Source organism: Columba livia, chromosome 16 (assembly GCF_036013475.1).
Source record: "Columba livia isolate bColLiv1 breed racing homer chromosome 16, bColLiv1.pat.W.v2, whole genome shotgun sequence".
Classification (NCBI taxonomy): domain Eukaryota; kingdom Metazoa; phylum Chordata; class Aves; order Columbiformes; family Columbidae; genus Columba; species Columba livia.
The window spans coordinates 5,791,734-5,797,833 of NC_088617.1; positions in this window are offsets into that span (position 1 = coordinate 5,791,734).

The following is a 6,100-nucleotide window of genomic DNA, read 5'->3' on the forward strand; positions in this document are numbered from 1 at the left end:
TTGAGGAAAGAGGAAGAAATGTCGCAGGAACCCACAAACTCTTCACCCAGACCTTGTCCCCAGCAGGAAGGGGCTGCTCCCCCACCCGGAGCATTTTCTCTACCCTGAGCCAGGACAACTCCAGCTCTTCAAACTGAGAGAGAAAAAACAAACCAAAACCAAGTCATTCTAGGTCAGCTGGATTATGTCATGTTGACCCTCATGTGTTTTTAAACAGCTGTTAGTATAAATGCTAAAGAAATCATGCAGAGACAGCAAAGGTTCCTTCCGAAAACGCAGGGCTGAGGTGCAGTGTGTGCCTCCCCAGCAGACGGGGACTGGCACCGTGCCGGTGGTGGCACTGGGGACCCGCAGCCGCGTTACCTTTGCAGAGTGAGGGGGAGCCGCAGCTTTGCTTCTGTAAAGAACACCGCCTCCAGGTCACTGTCCTGCTGGGGACAGGGAAGGGAAGTCCCCCGCGGGCAGGGTGACCACATTGAGCCCTCACCAATGGCAAAAGGCTTCAACTCACAACATCCAGGATGAAGCGGGTTTTGGGAGCAGAATCTGAAGGGAGCAGAATCTGAAGGGGAAACCCAAAACTCGGCGGTGCTGAAGAGGTGCACAGAGCTTCTGTCTGCGGTGATGGTCACCACTGTTTTTTTCGCTTCTCACATTTGAGTCACCACCAGCTGTGATGGAGGCAGCACCCTGGAAACCTGTGGAAGGTCAAAGCAAAGGGGTGACATTCCCCTTCCTTCTCAGCTCACTGCTCTGGGGATTGCCCTGGTGGGTGCTGAGCATCGAAGGTGTTCACCAAAGTCAGTGGGAGTCAGTCAAGTTGGTCTATGCTCAGCAGTAGAAAAAAGCGTGCTCAGCTTGGACACCAGCCCTGTCCCAGCACCGCGGCACTCACCACCGGCTGGACCAGGCTCTGGGCAGTGACGGTGCCTGCGCTGAGAGTGCTGATGGCAGAAAACCGGTAACTGCTCCAAATGCTCCCATCAGCAGCCTGCCAGCTCCTCTGTGGGGCAAAACCGGGAAACCTGCGGCGGTGCAGGGGGATGAGGAGGAGGAGGTGATGGTCTCTGGGAAAAGAGGGTGGGAGGGGGACGGGACTTACCAGACCTGGCAGCACCTTCTAGAGGGTGGTGTTCAGAAACACGCTTGTGACCTCGGGCAGCACACTGGGCAGAGAAACATGGCAGGGACACCATGGCAGGGGACACTGCAGCAGGGACACCGCGGCAGGGACTGCCATCGTGCACATAGCAATCATTATTGACTAAAAACCAAAATGCGATAAAGTCAAGTGCTAAAGAAACCTATTCTGGTACGGATTAAGCCAAAATATGCCAGGTGTCTAATAAAAGATGTTTTCTCTCTACAAACCTTTTCTCAAGAATGCCACCTTCTGGCTTTAAATAAAGGTTTCCATGCCTAAAAGAAGCTCTGGTATCTCTGATATCCTGAGAGTACAGCACTTAAATTAAGACTTATGCCAAAAATGAACATTGCCTGGAATTACACAGATAGTGCTGGCCTGAGCTGGTCCATAAAACATCTGGGTTCCCTCAGTGGAAAAAATTAACAGTGAAAAACATTTGTGTTCCGTAGAAACCGACCCCTGGAGACTGTAAGATTTAATGGTGCTGTTACCCACCTCTTAAGTATTATTAATGTTGGCAAACCGTCTGTCGGGGTCACTCACCAGCTGGGGAGGTTGGTTTTAACGCTTGGGAGGGTGATGTGGGAGGTCCTGGAGCTGAAGCTGGGGACACCCGTGGGTCCTGCTGCAACCGCCACCATCAGCCTTGTGGCCACAGCCGTTTCCACATGTTCTCCCATGATGCTGCTCAGATAAAGCTGGGTCACAGCAGGACAGACCGCAGGACAGCAGGTCCCCAGCCTCACCAGTGGCTCTGCCCCCTCACCTCTTCCCAGCCATGGCCATTCACACCAAGAGAGCCCCGAGCCCAGCACCAGCAACACCGCTGGGGGACAGAGACCCCTCACCTTCAGCCTGCAGAAAAATAATGGGAGATAAGAGCTGGGAAAGAGGAGCTGTCAGAGCTGCCAGGTTAGGCTGCTGGCAGCCAAGTCACCTGTCAACGACGTTGCCATCACCACTTTTGTTCTTTCACTTTTTGTTTAAACTTTCCATCTAAAACCACTTTTAAATTTAGAAACATGTTCCTTCCTAACAACAAGATTGCACAGTTTAATTTTGGGAAAAAAAGCATTTTGGCATTCAAAACCTCTCTGTTCTTTCACTCAGCAGGAATCTGCAGGACGGAGGGCCAGCTCTGATTCCCCCCCAAAATCCTGGGGTTCCCTCGGGCTGTTCTGGACAGCACCTGGGCACCCCGGCTTTGAGAGCACAGCCCCCGCGCCACAGAGCCGCTGCCGCATCCCCAGCGGTGCTGAAGCGGGAGCTGACGCGCTTTGTTGCCTTTAAGTTATAGTTTCTCCACGTATTTGTAGACACAACCATGCAGAAAATCACTGGCTTTAATATTGCACTTGTTAGCAGGGAGTGATTCGTTTCTGCCTCCAGGCTGACACTTCCCAGCCTTCTGCTTTTATTTTCTCATTCCCAGGTTGGGGCTCGCGGTGAAATGCTGCTGATCATCACTCACCCTGAGATGCCTTTGATGGGTTTGGCGTTTGGCTTTTTGTTTCCTGCTTCCTCTGCCATTTTCTGCAGAACATCACTCTCATTCAGAGCAGTGGAACCGCTGGAAGATTTGCACAAGACGAGGAGTTCAGCACAAAATGCCCAGGGAGGAGCCTGTGCCAGAGGGTGAGGGGACTCAGCAGCCCCCACCGCGCCCTATGAGACATCGTTATTAACACGTTCCCATTCAACACACACAGGCACCATCAGGACCCTCCAGATGCCATAAATTCAGATTATCCGCCATCTCTGCTGTCCCTGGCAATCGCTGGAGCTTGGTGGGTGCTCACTGCACACACATTGCAATTTTAGACATGAGATACGGGCGCATTTTCAGGTTCCCACCACAATGTACTGCCCACCGGTGAGATAACTCGTGTGCTCTTGTCAGGGTGTCACAGCCATGGGGTCCCACATGCAGCATCCCACACAGGACACGCAGGGGATGCAGACTGTGCACAGCGCTGCCCGCTTCTCTGCAGACAGACTCATGTCCACACACGGGTGTGAACACAGCTGAGCACTCACCACAGTCAGTCATTCCAAAATCAATCCCCAGGACAGCTCCTGGCCCATCAGCTCCTCCCAACCATGCCAGCCAGCCACCGAGCAATAAAACACACCAAATCCTGAACATCCTCTGATCCAGCACGGCTGCTCACAGAGCTCCAGAGCTGACAGCAGCTCACAGGAGTGTACGGGCTTCAATGGACAGAGACACAATGAGCTGGAGACAGTTCCCAAACCACACAACAGGGGCTGAGTGCTACGCTCACACTAGAGGAAAGTGAGCAGGGCTCAGTGCAAATCCAGCAGAGTTACCTCAGCCAAAACACAGCCTGAATACAAGAATCACTCCCCAAAATCCAGACATCTGTCAACAGCCCATCAGGATGTGCCTGTGTCCTGTACCACCCGCCCTGCAGGTGGTAGCCAAGGAGGATGCTGAGCCTCCCTCTTTCACAAGCACCAGAGCTGCTCGTGATGCTGAAAACCTGCTGTAGAGAAAGGGCTGGAGCTGCCTGGTGAGCACATGGCCCCAGGGACAGCAGGAGAGGTTGTGGCTGGTGGCCATGGCAGGAGGTGAGATGGGCCTCTCCACGGGCTGTGGACATGGCTCCACCGCCCTGGCCTCCATCTCCTGTCGCACTGGGGGAGATGCCATGAGCTGCTGCCCCCCCCATGATTTGAGCTCCCACGAGGACTGGCTCTGCTGTCACCTCACCCAGTTCTTCCCCACAGAAGGCCCCCAGAGGTTATCAAGGCTTTGCACAGATCTCCTGGAGAGCACAAGAAACAGCCCATATATAAACCCTGACGGAGAGAGAGGAAAAATTAAAGAATAAAAGGGCTTGGTGATTATTGTGGTGTAACCTAATCACCAAGGGCTGCTGACATCTGCCAATACAAATAATTTCACAGATAAATTTGGAAGCCCAGGTGAGCCCTTGAGCTGCAGCACCAGGCATGTGCTCCTGACCGGCTGAAGCCAGAGCTCTTGCTCAACCCCAGGAGGAGCCAACAGAAACCTGTCAAGTCCAAAAGAGAAAATACTGCTCTGTTTAATTACATGGTACAGACAGAAGTGGGGGCAAGAGAAAACCTAAGACTTGCAATGGTAAATTCTGCTGTTGGAGACACCCGTGTAACAGTGACTCTTGGGACAAGTGGCTCTCAACCCCAAAGTTCAGGGAGCTTCTGCAAATGCCAGGGAGGGACATGGGATCAGCTGGTGGAAAACCCAGTGGAAATTGCAATAATCTCAGTAAGATTCTTACAGATTTCAGCAGGGTTGGAGCGAGGCTGAGAAGAACCGCCTGAGAAGTTTCATCCCAGCGGAATCCTGCAGCACCGAGTAATTTATTTCTTCTCTTCATTTCTGTATAAAACATGTCATGAGGTTTAATCTGCCATCACTCCCTTCCCAGTGATGCACTCTCTCTGCTAAGCCCAGACAGGGAGATTTACATCTTATCTGACAGGAGCGTAAGGTTTACAGATAACGCCCGATAAGGAACGCATCATGCCAGAAAGATGTTTTTCTGCTAGTAACTTGATCAGTCATTATGCTATAAGTTGACACCTAATTAGACTCCACAGGGATCACCAGGATCAGAACAGCTCTTCAGGAGGAGAAAATCCACCTCTAAGCACCGCGGTGCCATCTCGTCCCTGCAGCTCATTCCCAGACCCTTGCCACCGTAAATTACACCAACACTCCACAGATAAATCTCCAGAGCTGCCGGTATTACCTGCGCTGGAACAAGGTCGAGCAGGGGCCAATTTCCAACCGCTGCTCTAAAACACCGCAAAGGCTTATTTCTCAGAGACTTTTCTAGGTTGTGTCTGTGTCCCCACTGATGTCAGATGCCATGAAACACCTCCCGCAGCCCCGGGGGACATGTGTGCAGGTCACAACCTTCTCAGTGGATTTACTTTCACAAACACATTTCTTGCCTCTAAATGGGCTGCATTTATCGGCGCAGAAGTGTAAATCCTGCTCTCCCTCGGCAGGCTGTTAGATGTATATCTTCATATTTTCTAGACGTATATCTTCATATTTTCTCTTGACAGGGCTATTCGGATGCTTCCACGGAAATGCACAACGTGGCTGATCTCTGCTTTTCTGAGCATTTCTCAGCAGCCCAGTGCTGGGGAGAGCCAAGACTCTGAACATGTCAAGATGCACCTGGAGCCAGAGCCCAGTGACTCACTTCTCAGTGCACAAGGACAATGGTTCCCACCCAGCAGCAGGTGTTCCAGCAAGTGCTGAACACCCATTGCCAAGGGATTCAGACCAAAACGGGCAATTCCGTCCTCTTGGGAAGAGCAGTCACGGCTTGGACCTGAGATCACAGCTATCGGGGTTGTGAGGGAAGTCAGAGGAGAGCTGAGTGAGACCACAGAGGATGGGCCAATGTGGTATTTCCAGGTGGTCCACATCCTGTCCTCCAGGCCAAGGAAGACAGAAGAACACCATGGAGCCCAAGCACAGGGAGGAGAGGGACTGGGACTCCCTTCCATGAACACTTTCACAGCTTGTAGAGACATTATCAAAGAGGATGGACATCATCCACCATATTTTCTACCAGCTGTAGTAAACATCACCAGTGGCTTTTGATTTGGAATGGGTTAAAGAGAAGAAGGGAAAGGAACATGGGCCATTCTGGAGGTCAGAGGAGGTATACCTTAAAAAAGCCTGATCTCTCTGGTCTAAAACTCCCTGAGCCCCACAGAAACATTCCTGCCGCCTTCAACAGACTTACCCAGGCCTGACAGAAAGGGGGAACATCCTTACCCTACTGCCAAGACCTCAGCACAACACGTGTGGGTCTCATCCCTACTGGTCTGCACCGGGACACAAAGTACAGCAGGTTCTGGAGATGTCCCGATGGAACAGGAGGAAAGCACGGCTGCACAGCACAGAAACCCATGTTCACTTTC